Genomic DNA, 14917 nt, shown 5'->3' on the forward strand with positions numbered 1-14917 from the left:
AAACCAATTTAGCCCAATATACGGGATGTCCCGGCTAATACGGGACAGTTGGCAACCGTAAGTTTCCTCCCACACTACAAATACGTACAGGTTTGTAGGTTAATTGGTTTCTGCTAATTATAAATTGTTCCTGGTGTGGGAGGATAGTGCTAGTGTATGGGGTGATCGCTGGTCAGCACGGACTCGGTGGGCCGAAGGACCTGTCCGCGCTGTGTCTCTAAAGTAAGCTGACACATATTCCCCCTCAGTGGACGTTCACTTGCATTTGCCAATTGTCAAGATGGTGCCAAAACTCAACAAAACAATCCACGAAGCAAATGTGCAAGCTTTCCTGAATGACAAAATGAATGCATTAGGTGGTGCTTTTCTCAGTGAGTCATTGAGGAATCAATGCAATCAGATGTAATACTGCGTACCTATAGAATTAGTCTCATCTATATTCATGAACAAGTTATTTCCATCCATCACTCAAAACGTATAGGGGAAGTAATGCAGGGGAATTTGCCAAGAAAGCAAAATTCAACAACAAAATTCAGTTACCTACTTGTCATTTGGTGTCAAGAATAACAAAGTCTGCAGTAGCTCCATATCATATTCTGTCTATACCTCATGTAGCACAGGAATGAAGGGATTATCAAAGAAAGCTCAACCCAGACACAAGGAACTGCAGATGCTGTTTTACCAAGGAAAGAAACAATATGCTGGAGTAATTCAGCGGGTCAGGCAGCATCTCTGGAGAACAACGATAGGTGACGTTTCGAATCTGGACCCAAAACTCGACCTAGTCACTCCACCTGCATCTGGATCATCCATCTGCAGTGACTGTCTTCTATCTCAAGTGCTACTACCTGCACCTCTCCTAAGGGGGTCAATGAAGCTTCTAAATTCCAGCCTAGTATTTGACTTCAAATGTTTAGTTTCGTTTCGTTTAGAGATACAGCGCGTACACAGGCCTTTCGGCCCACCGAGTCCACGCTGACCAGTGATCCCCACACACCAATACTATCCTACACACACTAGGGGCAATTTACAATTTTACCAAGCCAATTAGCCTATAAACCTGTACGTCGTTGGATTACGGGAGGAAATCGGAGAATCCAGAGAAAACGCAAGTCCGTCACGTGGAGAACGTACAAACTCCATATAGACAGCACCCGTAGTCAGGATGGAACCCGGGTATTTGCTGCTGTAAGGCAGTAACTCTATCGCCACACCACTGTGCTGCTCTGGCTCAGTTAATGGCTCTGATTTGCCACTCTCCATTTCCTGATCATTTGGAGGCAAGAGTTAGCACATGAGGAATGAACAAAGACATTCCATAGTATCACTATTCATTTTACATGGTTCAGATTTTCACATCCATAATGGCAGATGCATATTATGGGCAGGTATCTGCTGACCATACACATTTGATGCAAGTCAGCCACCCAATACATCTTTTCTCACATAATTCATAGAATATAGAACAGTGTATTCCAGGAACACCATGTTACACTTGTACAGGACGTTGGTGAGGCTGCTATTGGAATATTGTGTACAGTTTTGGTAACCCTGTTCGTGGAAGGATGTCATTAAGCTGGAAAGTGCACAGAAAAGATTTACGAGGATGTTGCCAGGACTCGAGGGCCTGAACTATAGGGTGAGATGGGGCAAACTCAACTCCTTGGAGCACAGGATGCCGAGGGATGATTTCAGTTTCAATTTCCGTTTCAGTTTCAGTTTATTGTCATGTGTACCGAGATACAGTGAAAAGCTTTTTGATTTATAGAGGTGTATAAAACCATGAGGGGAATATATAGGATGAAGGCATAGAATCATTTACCCAGGGTAGGGGAAATCCAGAACCAGAGGACATAGTTTTAAGGTGAGAGGGGAAAAACTTAATAGGAGCCTGAGGGGCAGCCTTTTTTTTTAGATTTAGATTTAGAGATACAGCGCGGAAACAGGCTCTTCGGCCCACCGGGTCCGCGCCTCCCAGCGATCCCCGCACATTAACACTATCCTACACACACTAGGGACAATTTTTTACATTTGCCCAGCCAATTAACCTACATACCTGTACGACTTTTCACTCAGAAGATGGCGGATAGATGGAATGTGCTGCCAGAGGATGTAGTTGAGGTGGACTCTGGACTCTGTGATCTACGGACTGTTCCCAGGGACGCATTCAGAGACTGACATCGAGTGCTGCTGGAAGGTCATCAACTCGGTGAAAGACGCTCTTTGGTCTGCCTGAGCTTCGTTGACCTCCCAGCGGAGCGAGCTGTCCATCGGGGATGTTGCCGACTGGCCCGCTGCAGACTGCAGGAGTACGTGCTGAGGGATGCACTGAAGCTCGGTGCAGCCAACGCCAAGGCTCTGTGGGGGAGGACCACAGTCTAGGGTCCTTCCACTGCTGGACATGGGGGGGGGCAGGGTGTGGTGGAGAGAGACGCCCCTCCAAATAAGGGATTCTGTGTACAATTGGAAATGAATATCTGCATTGAATGTATAACCTCCGGAAATGTCGGATGTTGTTGAAAAGAAGATGTTTTGTAAATATTCTATGTAGTTGAGGCAGGTACAATAAAAACATTTAAAAGTCATTTGGACAGGTACATGGATAGGAAACATTTAAAAGGATATGGATGAAATGCGGGCAGATAGGACTAGCTTAGATGGGGCATCTTGCTCTGTATGGGCAAGTTGGGCCGCAGGGGCTGCTTTCATGGTGTATGTTTCTATGACTTTAAAATGCCAAAGGAGTCTGCAGATGCTGAAATCTAGAACAAAATTCTGAATGCTGGGAGGACTCAGCGGGTCAAGCAGCAACTGTGGAGGCAAACGGTTTAAGTCGACGTTTTGCGCTGAGACCCAGTATCATGTGAGCAGTTTGAGTGAGCAATATTGACGAGAGATTCAGGGAGTGTGGTGTTACAACACTACACTCGCTCCACCTCCCTCTCCACCTTCCCCAAACAAATATGCGCGCGCACGCACACGCGCACACACACACACACGCGCGCGCGCACACACACACACACACACACACACACACACACACACACACACACGCTCACACACACACACACATGCTCACACACACACACCCTCACACACACACACACCCTCACACACACACACCCTCACACACACACACTCACACACACACACACACACACTCACACACACACACACCCTCACACACACACACACACCCTCATCAACACACACACACACGCTCACACACGCTCACACACGCTCACACACACACACACCCTCACACACACACACACACGCTCACACACACACACACAGACTCACACAAAGACCCTCATCAACACACACACACAAACACGCTCACAAACACACACACGTGCACACACAAACACCCGTACATACACTCGTGCGCCCTCACGTTATATATTCATGATGCAGGCTGGATTCTCGCTGGTCGCAGCATTACTGTGATTTTTTTTCCAAAATATCGGATCTGATGCCAGATGCAACTCAAAGTGAGGGCAAACTGCAAGCTTGATTGGTGTGTGCTGTCTAAGTTCATACAAGCTGCTGCTGCTTAGTGGGGAAGGAGGCAAACTGAGATGATAACGCAAGGAATATTCATCAACAAATAGAAAAAAACACTTCTGAAGGAGAGGCCGAGTGTTTTCTGGAAATCTATGCATTACACAATCAGAGAGAGACCATTCATGCAAGCCCTCTGTGAGGTATCCAATCAGCTCCACATCCCTACTCATCCTTTCCCTATGCACCTATGCAAGATTTTCTGTGGAAGGATATTATTATATCTATTTTCTCCACCCTTTCAGGCAGTGGGTACCAGGTAGTAACAGCATTCTGATTTGAATAATCTCACTCTAAGCTTTCCAAATTTATTGTTTAGTTTAGTTTAGTTTATTGTCACGTGTACCGAGATACAGTGAAAAGCTTAGGTTGTGTGCTATCCAGTCAACAGAAAGCCAATACGTGATTACAATTGATCCATTTACAGTGCATAGATATATGATAAGGGAATAACGTTCAGTGCAAGGTTAAGTCACCAAAGTCCGATCAAGGATCGTCCGAGGGTCACCAATGAGGTAGATAGTAGTTCAGCACTGCACTCTGATTGTGGAGGATAATTCAGTTGCCTGATAACAGCTGGGAAGGTATAACAAATCTCACATAAAATCCCAGTTCATGGAAAAGAAATGTTCACCTTAAAAGTCGTCCCTGTTGGTAGCACTAAATCTGTTATGTGGTGTGGTGGATTTTACATCCAATATCTAATTCCATTACTTTCCATGGGATGAATTATGGGAGGAGGATACAACATGAGAATGCTGCTAAATAATTGACTACATGTTTGGATTTCATATTTTCTAGTAGACAAACTCATCATTGTGAATAGTACCAATGAGAAATGGATGGCAACCAGAAAGGTTAGAAAGAGGTGTTGCACTTTTGGAGGTTGGACGTAAGGGGAAAGAATACAATTAACGGCATGACACTTTAACAGCATTGATGTACAAATGGATCTTGGGGTCCCAGTCCGTAGCTCCCTGAAAGTGTCAACACAAGTAGACAAAGTGTTAAAGAAGGCCGGCGGTATGCTTGCCTTCATCAGTCGGGGCATTGAGTATAAGAGTCAGGAAGGAAAGGGGCAAAGTTTAAAGGAAATGCGTGGGGCAACTTTTATGGCGATGGGTGCCTGGAGTGGGCTGTTGGGGGTGGTCGAGGAGGCAGATATAATAGTAGAGGCCTTTAGATGGGCAGAGGGATGTGCTGGTGGAGAGGAATGGATCATGTTCAGGCAGATGAAGATTATTTGCATCAATGCTCACCACAGACATTGTGGGTCGAGGGGCCTGTTCCTGCACTGTATTTTGTCTGTGTTCTATATTCACAGCCAAGGGACCTTTGAACTGTGAAACAGACTCAAGTGAGTGTTGACAGAACTTTGGCTAAAAATTGGAGTTGGATTAGGCCGCAGTTGCCATAGTGACTTTTAGGAATTGTTAGTACTGGGGAACAGCAACAAGTGCATCTTGTAACTGCACAGACACAAAATGCTGTCATCTGAAATAGCAACAAACCCCTCAGATAGTGCACCAAGGCTGGGCAGTAAATTAGGGATGTAGGGAGGTAACTTAGAAATTAGAAACAAGGGAAGACACAAAATGCTGGAGTAGCTCGGTGGGTCAGGCAGCATCTCCGGAGAATATGGATAAGCGACGTATCAGGTCGGGACCCTGCTTCAGACTCATAGGCGGCATTTCAGGTTAGAACACTTCTTCAGACCCTTGTCTGGTTGGACATTGGTCTTGACTGAGAATAGCTCTGTTGTAATCTCATTTGGTGCTGAGTCCAACCTGTCGTGGACTCACATTGCAGACTGAGACACAACAAACACTGAGTCACACTGCCTATTGATACTGGGCCACACTTGGTGCCAGGTGACACTAAGCACTGCTCTGAATCACACTGGTTAGTTAGTATTGAGGAGACGGCAAATATTGAAACTTAACCTGCCGCTGAATCACACCAGATGCAGAGACACACTGCGTTCTGAGTCTTGCCAGGCACCGAACCAGACATGCTACTGGGACACATTAGTTAATGCCACACAAGCAGTCAGACATATAAAATACAACGCTACACTCAGTACTGAGTCACAACTGGTCTTAATTTATACTTGGAACAAAGTCATGTCAGATACTGAGTTAGTTCAGGTAATGTGTCACATAGGAGGCGGTCTATTGATTTCTTCCATCTTGGAGATTCCCAAAAGAGAAACTGCCTGTTTATTCAACATTTCAGGTCTCCTACTCCCCCCAATCTACTCAGAACTCAGTTCTACTGTCATTAGTAGGTCACTCTCTACCTAAATAACCTGTTACAACCAATCTAGAATCACTTTTGTCTAACTCTTTCCACATTTTCCCCATTGTTTGGATATGATGCAATATTCTTGATTTCCCCTTCAATATTAATGAGTCAGTTGTGCAGCTGTATGTTTCTAGCTCTCCGATGCTTCCTATGCCATTAGAATGTCCACATCTTCACAGTTTTTCGCCTGAGATCAACAACTCAGTTGGATAGCTTGGACGTTTTTTCTTCACCGCCTTCTACTTCATGAATGGGCCTCTGGCATCAGATCTCAACACATTGCGCATGATTGGAGATAGTCTGAGGGTCTTCAATTAGGTAGATAGTAGCACAGGACCGCTCTCGAGTTTTCGGTAGGATGGTTCAGTTGCCTGATAACAGCTGGGAAGAAACTGTCTCTGAATCTGGAGGTATATGTTCTCACGCATACCTCCAGATTCAGAGACGGTTTCTTCCCAGCTGTTATCAGGCAACTGAACTATCCTACCGAAAACTAGAGAGCGATCTTGAGCTACTATCTACCTCATTGAAGTCCTTCAGACTATCTTTAATTGGACATTATCAAAACATTATTCCCTTTGTCATGTAACTGTACACTGTGGACGGCTCGATTCTAATCACGAAGACTCTTTCCACTGATTGATTAGCCCGCAACAAAAAGCTTTTCACTGTACCTTGACACGCGTGACAATAATCTAAACTAAACTAAACTAAACTAAACCAAATTAAACTAAAGTCCAGGCTCAAAACCTATTTCTACTCCCTAGCATTTGAGGCCCTCTGAGGGGGTGCTGTGAACTGTTTATGTATGTGCTGTTATGTTTGTGTGCTATTGTATGTTCGTTCTTAGTACCTGAACTGATGTACAGCACTTTGGCCAACGTGGGTTCTTTTTAAATGTGCTGTACAAATAAAATTGACTTGACTTGACTTGACTAAACTAAACTAACTAAACTAACCTAAACTAACTAAACAAAACTAAGATGTAATCTGAACTTTATAATGTGTTTTGCCTTTCGTTGAGCTGATTGCCTATCTAGTTAACCTTTATTTACCTTTGCTTCAGTCTGAAGAAGGGTCTCGGCCCGAAACGCCACCTGTTCCTTTCCTCCAGAGATGCTGTCTGACCCGTTGAGTTACTCCAGCTTTTTGTGCCTGCTTCCATTTTTAAATATAGTAAGATCGATGCCTGCTACTCCACTATATCACACTGCTGAGGCAGGGTGGCTGAGAATTATTCAGCTGCTACCTGGAGTAATTACCACTGAAGGAGCTGCAGGCACCAGTCTAACTCGGAATACAGAATTAGAAAAAACAAGCCTAACGTGCATTACTCCCCAAACGGATCCTGTTGGCAGGATGACCCAAACACTCAAATAATTAGTATAAGAAAATAACTGCAGATGCTGGTACAAATCGAAGGAATTTATTCACAAAATGCTGGAGTAACTCAGCAGGTCAGGCAGCATCTCGGGAGAGAAGGAATGGGTGACGTTTCGGGTCGAGACCCTTCTTGGGTCTGGACCCGAAACGTCACCCATTCCTTCTCTCCCGAGATGCTGCCTGACCTGCTGAGTTATTCCAGCATTTTGTGAATAAATACACGCAAATAATTAGGTCACCCACAAACATCAGTAGGTCAGAATAAATATCAAATGATTTCAGCAAAGCACTGGCTTGCCATTTCACTTATTTTGATTCCTTTCTTAAAAGTAATTGCAGAGACTGGAATTCTTGCCTTGATCGCCAAAATTCATTTTTCCATCTTGAAAATGACTATTTATTCATGAGGTCCTTCTCTCTTTCAATGGTTCAATGGTACCTTTATTATCACGTGTACCAAGCTGCAGTGAAATACGTTTTATTGCACGCAGCTCAGCAAGACTATTACCGTGCGTGCGTATTACCCTGGTCAGTACAGAATGAACAGAACAGGTCAGTGTGCTGGAGTTGCCATTTTGCCACCATTTTACAGTCCCAGCTGCAGTTGGCCACAAGGCCCATTGCAGCCATCGCCTCCATTCTGTCGCCCCGCAAAGCAACGTTCTTCTCCTTGCATGGCCCTCTTCAGCCGTTGTTCCCTGGGGGGCAACAGCAGGTAAGTTCCCCCCCCCCCCCCCCCCGTTTCTTTATGATTGGATGGTGGGAATTGCAGACGGGGGGTCCAGTCTGGTCAGGTGACTATTGGAGACATTGGGGCGGCACAGTGGTGCAGCAGGTAGAGCTGCTGCCTCACAACGCCAGAGACCCAGGTTCCATCCTGTCCTCAAGTGTTGTCAGTGTGGAATTTGCATGTTTTCCCTGTGACCATATGGGTTTCCTCTGTGTGCTCCGCTCTCCTCACACATTCCAGAGACTTTGTCTCTGCAAATTTGTAGTTTCATTGGCTTCTACAAATTGCCCCTATCTTTCAATAATTCACCATTCTGTTGAGAAAAAAACAGTTGCCCAAACTATAGCTTTCCTTCCACCTCACGTGAGGGCTGCAATCAGTGTCACTCACATCGTGCTTTCTCAATACCTGGGAATGATCCAGAAAATAGAGGAATAAAACAAGCCAGAGAGGCCTCACATCTCAACAGTTAGTGATGTTAGTTGATTTTCAGAAGGTATTTGATAAGTTATCACACAAACGGCGAGTTCAGTTTAGTTTAGTTTAGTTTAGTTTGGTTTATTATCACGTGTACCGAGGTACAGTGAAAAGCTTTTGTTGCGTGCTAACTAGTCAGCAGAAAGATTATACATGATTACAATCGAGTCATCCACAGTGTACAGATACGTGATAAAGGGAATAGCGTTTTGTGCAAGATAAAGTCCAGTAAAAAAGTCCAAGGATCTCCAATGAGGGAGATGGTAGCTCAGGACCACTCCCTGCTTCTTGATAGATGGTTCAGTTGCCTGATAACACCTGGGAAGAAACTGTCCCTGGATCTGGAGGTGTGCTTTTTCACACTGCTATCTGGGAGATGGGAGAAGAGGAAGTGACTGGGATGAGGCCGCAAGATAAAAGCAAGATAAGAACACATGACATGAAGGAAGCAACAAACAATCTACTGGAGGAGTTTAGCAGGTCGAGCAACATGTGGAAAGGAATGGTCGATGCTTTGGATCGAAACTTTGCACGAGTGTTCAATCCATCAATCCAGCCATCAACCCCCAACATGGATGCAGGGCTTCAACCCACAACACCCACCATTCCTTTCCATCCTCAGATGCTGTTTGACCTGCTTAGTTCCCTCAGTAGATTGTGGATCCAGATACCAACTTCTACCTTCTGTTATATCTTGACTATTAAAGAAAATGTGGTAGCATGGAATCAATGATTGGTTATTGCACAAGGAGCAGCAGTAGAGTTGCAGCCTTACAGCACCAGGGACCCGGGCTCAATCCTGACTATGGGGGCTGTCCGTACGGAGTTTGTACGTTCTTCCCGTGACCGCGTGGGATTTTTCCGGGTGCTCCGGTTTCCCCCCACACTCCAAAGATGAACAGGTTTGTAGGCTAATTGGCTTCGGCAAAATTGTAAATTGTCCCTCGTGTGTAGGATAGTGCTAGTGTATGGGGTGATTGTTGGTCGGCGCGGACTCGATGGGCCGAAGGGCCTGTTTTTGCGCTGTATCTCGAAACTCAACTAGACATAAGACCAGGGAGGTGGAATAAACTGGATTTTTACAGTCGGGAATGGTGTAACTAGCGGAATACCCCAGAGTTGTTTGTGGTCCTTAAATATATATGATTTGTATTCATGACCAAGAGGAGGGGAAGAGTGCACAGTATCCACGTCTGAGGATAACAGGTGGAAGGGCACGATGGGATGAAGACATTCATGGCACATAAAATCAATCTTGCCTGTGATCCGTGTCACTCTACATTAATAGTCCTCAGAGAATTGGCAAGTTCTGAGCTTTATATAAAAGTGTGTTCTGTTTATTTCTGTGTCCGCTTGCTGATGTGATCAGGAGTTTGATTATAGCGCGTGAACAACTCCATAAACCGGCTGCTCTTCCTCAGTAACACCCTGCAACATCATCACCAGTTTCAAAGCCGACAACCCAGTCACGGCAAACTCCGGAAGACAAATTTAGCTTTTGCACATTCCAAGATATTTCTGAATAACTCAAAGGTAGGATGACAATTATACTTTCCCTTTCAAAAGCCTCACATTGCCTCTCACCAGAAGATCGACACTAAGAGCTGGAGTAACTCAGCGGGTCGCACAGCATCTCTGGAGAAAATGGAATAGGTGACGTTCCGGGTCGAGACCCTTCTTCAGACCCGAAATGTCAGCTATTCCTTTTCTCCAGAGATGCTGTCTGACCCGTTGAGTTACTCCAGCCTTTTGTGTCTGTCTTTGGTTTAAAACAGCATCTGCAGTTCCTTCCTGCACATTCCCTCGCACCAGATTTCCTTTCTCAGTGGTTATATTCTGTCTGTTCTGAATCCCTGAGGCACAGAAGTCCAGATCACCTTTCTGAGGAACAAATAACATTTTCAAGCCCGTGCTAGCATGAGCAGGGTTAAATGTTTGGTTAACTCATCGGGTCAGGCAGCATCTCTGACGAAGATGGATAGGTTGTCATGCATAGCTTCAGAAGATGGGTCCTGACCCGAAAAGTCACTTTATTCAAGTACTCCAGAGATGCTGACTGACCCATTGAGTTACTCCAGCACTGTGTGTCTTCTTTGTAAACCAGCATCTGCAGTTCCTTGTGTCTACATTAAATGATTGATGCTGGATCTTACATGTTAAGTAAGCAATCCTATTGTATAGCTCCATTAAGAGTTGAATTGAATTTATTAATGATAAACATTTGCAATAAAAAGTGGCAGTTTTCAATCTGAGGAAGGATCCTGACCCAAAACATCATCTGCCCATGTCTACTACAGATGCTGCCTGACCTGCTGAATTCCTCCAGTTTTTTACCTATAAGAACTTTGACTGTTTTGACGAGATAATTTTTCATTCTTTGAAATAGATGGGATTATTATCCGCGTCTGCTTAACCTTCCTCAGACAATAAGCCCACCATCCCAGAAATCAAGCTGCCTTTTCTTTGTTGTAAGTGTATCTTTCCTGAAATAGGAAGCAAAAATTTGTTCACAGTCTTACCAGACCCCTCGAGTTGATGAGGATGTTGACATTTTCAAGTGGTTCTGAGAATATCATAAAATCTTGCTTTCTGTCTTCTTCAAAAATCTCTTGCAGTGATGTAACTCATTGCAGAGTCCCTGTCATAGAGTTGTGGTCAGGCCTGCGGTTAGATCTGGCTATGCATAAGTTATATCTCTTTCCTTTCCATGCAGATCGTCTCGATTCTGGCATCCCTTTGGTCAGCTGGCATTTAGTTCAGTTTAGTTTAGTTTAGAGATACAGCGCAGAAACAGGTCCTTCGGCCCACCGAGTCCGCACCGACCAGTGACCCCAGCACACTATCACTGCCCTACGCACACTGGGGACAATTTTACATTTAAACCAAGCTGAAGGTGGAATCTCATGTGGATAGGGTGGTGAAGAAGGCGTTTGGTATGCTTGCCTTTATAAATCAGAGCATCGAATATAGAAGTTGGGACGTAATGTTAAAATTGTACAGGGCATTGGTGAGGCCGAATCTGGAGTATGGTGTGCAGTTCTGGTCGTCAAATTATAGGAAGGATGTCAACAAAATAGAGAGAGTACAGAGGAGATTTACTAGAATGTTGCCTGGGTTTCAGCACTTAAGCTACAGAGAGAGATTGAACAGGTTGGGTCTTTATTCTTTGGAGCGCAGAAGGTTAAGGGGGGACTTGATAGAGGTTTTTAACATTTTAAGAGGGACGGACAGAGTTGACGTGGGTAAGCTTTTCCTTTTGAGAGTGGGGAAGATTCAAACAAGGGGACATAACTTCAGAATTAAGGGACAAAAGTTTAGGGGTAACATGAGGGGTAACTTTTTTACTCAGAGGGTGGTGGCTGTATGGAATGAGCTTCCGGTGGAAGTGGTGGAGGCAGGCTCGATTTTATTATTTAAGAGTAAATTAGATAGGTATATGGATGGGAAGGGATTGAAGGGTTATGGTCTGAGAGCAGGTAGATGGGACTAGGTCGGAGAAAGTGTTCGGCATGGACTAGAAGGGCCGAACTGGCCTGTTTCCGTGCTGAAATTGTTATATGGTTATATGGTTATTAACCTACAAACCTGTACGTCTTTGGAGTGTGGGAGGAAACCGGAGATCCTGGAGAAAACCCACGCAGGTCACGTGCAGAACGTACAAACTCCGTACAGACAAGCACCCGTAGTCAGGATCGAACCCGGGTCTCTGGCGCTGTACGGCAGTGGGAATGTGGTTTTGTGGATGTGGGAAGCAAGGCTCTCAGTACATGTCAGCAGTAAGCATAAAATTGACACAAAGAGCCCGTGATAGATTTGGAAATGGAAAGAACAGGATACTTGCAGCAACACAAGGAAATCCTTCCAGCATTGGAAGTGGAGGTGCATGGACGAAGCTTACAGTGATGGAGGTGTTTGCACATCTTTGGGACGAGGAAGGAAACTGGAACACATGGAGAAAAACCCATGCAGTCACAGGGACAACGTGCAAACTCCACACTGGCAGCACCCAAGATCAGGATCGAACCTGGATCTCTGGCCCTGTGAAGAAGCAGCTCTCAGATGCGTCATTGTTCTCTCTTTGTATTAATGTGTGGAAACATTGTGGAAACAGGCCCTTCGGCCTAACTTGCCTGCACCGGCCAACATGCCCCAGCTACACTAGTCCCACCTGCCCACTTTTGGTCCATATCCCTCCAAACCTGTCCTATCCATGTACCTGTCTAACTGTTTCTTAAATGTTGGGATAGTCCCTGCCTCAACTACCTCCTCTGGCACCCACCCACCACCTTTTGTATGGAAAAAGTTACCCCTCAGATTCCTATTAAATCTTTTCCCCTTCACCTTAAACCTATGTTCTCTGGTCCTCCATTCACTTACTCTGGGCAAGAGACTCTGTGCATCGACCCCATCTATTCCTCTCATGATGATGTACGCCTCAATATGATCACCCAACATCTTCTTGCGCTCCAAGGAATAGAGTCCCAGCCTACCCAACCTCTCCCTATAGCACAGACAGTCTAGCCCTGGCTAGAGGTACCCAGAGAATAGAACACAATACTCTAAATGCGGCCTTACCTACGCCTTATACAACTGCAGATAACTTTAATGTGCAGAAAGTGGGCACATATCTGCCAATGGTAATGGCGCAGCGGTAGAGTTGCTGCCTTACAGCGAATGCAGCGTCGGAGACTCAGGTTCGATCCTGACTATGGGTGCCGTCTGTATGGAGTTTGTACGTTCTCCCCGTGACCTGCGTGGGTTTTCTCCGAGATCTTCGGTTTCCTCCCACACTCCAAAGACGTACAGGTATGTAGGTTAATTGACTGGGTAATATGTAAAAATTGTCCCTAGTGTGTGTAGGATAGTGTTAATGTGCGGGGATCGCTGGGCGGCGCGGACTCGGTGGGCCGAAGGGCCTGTTTCCGCGCTGTATCTCTAAATCAAATCAATTTACTTTAATCAAAGCAGACAGTCTGAATTAAATTCAGGCCTTCGTGCCATTAAAAAAAATAACATATACACAGGCAACCTGGAAACCAAGCTTTCTGTAGATCAGATTGTAAATAATTATTAATTAAAGATGGTGCCTTTAGCTTTTTTATGCTATGCTGTGGAATAAATCAGATTTAGTGTTCAAGAGCCTGCAGACCCACTTACCAGGCTTGTTCTGTTTATACCATTAGGAACTTCACTAAGTATATGAAAACAAAAAGATTAAAATGTCACAATGCATTCAACTTCAACACATTTAACTTGCACAAAATTAATTTTTCTTCAATTTTTTTCCCCCATCAACAGAGTTCAAGAAGGTGAACTATTGGTAAATTGGGAAAAGAAAATAGGAAAGGATTAACAAACCAGTTACGATTTCTGAGCATGTTCTTGCATCAAATGAGTCTGCAGTGCTGAACCCCATGTTCAACTCTGTGTTCATCAGCCCACTGTACAATCTCTTTCTTAAGTACTGAGCCAGAGCTAAATTAGAAACACAGGAACTGCTTCAAAAATAGGAGTGAGAGGAGGCCATTTGGCCAATTGAATCAGCTGACTATTCAATAAGGTCATGATCATTGACGATTATCAACCTCGATGATTATCATTCTCATTAGACAGTAATTGAGTTTCGATGTTGTGAAGTTATGTTACTGTTGTACAAGACATCGCAGAGCCCACACCTGGAGTATTGTGTTCAGTTTCGATCACACTGCTTGAGGAAAGATGCCATTAAGCTGGAAAGTGTGCAGGGAAAAGTTACTAAGATATTGCTTGGCCTTGAGGACCTGAGTTACTGGGAGAAATTGGGCAGGCTAAGACTTTATTTTTGAGTGCACAAGACTGAGGGGAGACCTTATGGAGGTGTATAAAATCATAAGCGGAAAGGATAGAGTGAGAGCACAGAGTTTTTTACCCAGGGTAGGAACATCAAGAACTAGATGGTAGTTCTAAGGTGAAAGGGGAAAGATTTAATAGGAACCTGAGTGGCAACTTTTCACTCAGAGCTGGTGGATATATGGAATGATCTGCCAAAGGAAGTAGTTGAAACAGGTACAATAACAACATTTAAAAGACATTTGGTCAGGTACAAGAAGGGTTTAGAGAGAAATTGGCCAAACAGGAGCAAATAAGGGGTAGGCCATTTAGAACGGATATGAGGAAAAACTTTTTCAGTCAGAGAGTTGTGAATCTGTGGAATTCTCTGCCTCAGAAGGCAGTGGAGGCCAATTCTCTGAATGCTTTCAAGAGAGAGCTAGATAGAGCTCTTAAGGATAGCGGAGTCAGGGGGTATGGTGAGAAGGTAGGAACGGGGTACTGATTGAGAATGATCAGCCATGATCACATTGAATGGTGGTGATGCCTCGAAGTGCCAAATGGCCTACTCCTGCACCTATTGTCTATTGTCTATAAATAGGACTAACATAGATGGGGCATCTTGGTCAGCATGGACAAGTTGGGCGAAAG

The sequence above is a fragment of the Rhinoraja longicauda genome, chromosome 32 (assembly GCF_053455715.1).
Source record: "Rhinoraja longicauda isolate Sanriku21f chromosome 32, sRhiLon1.1, whole genome shotgun sequence".
NCBI classification, from domain to species: domain Eukaryota; kingdom Metazoa; phylum Chordata; class Chondrichthyes; order Rajiformes; family Arhynchobatidae; genus Rhinoraja; species Rhinoraja longicauda.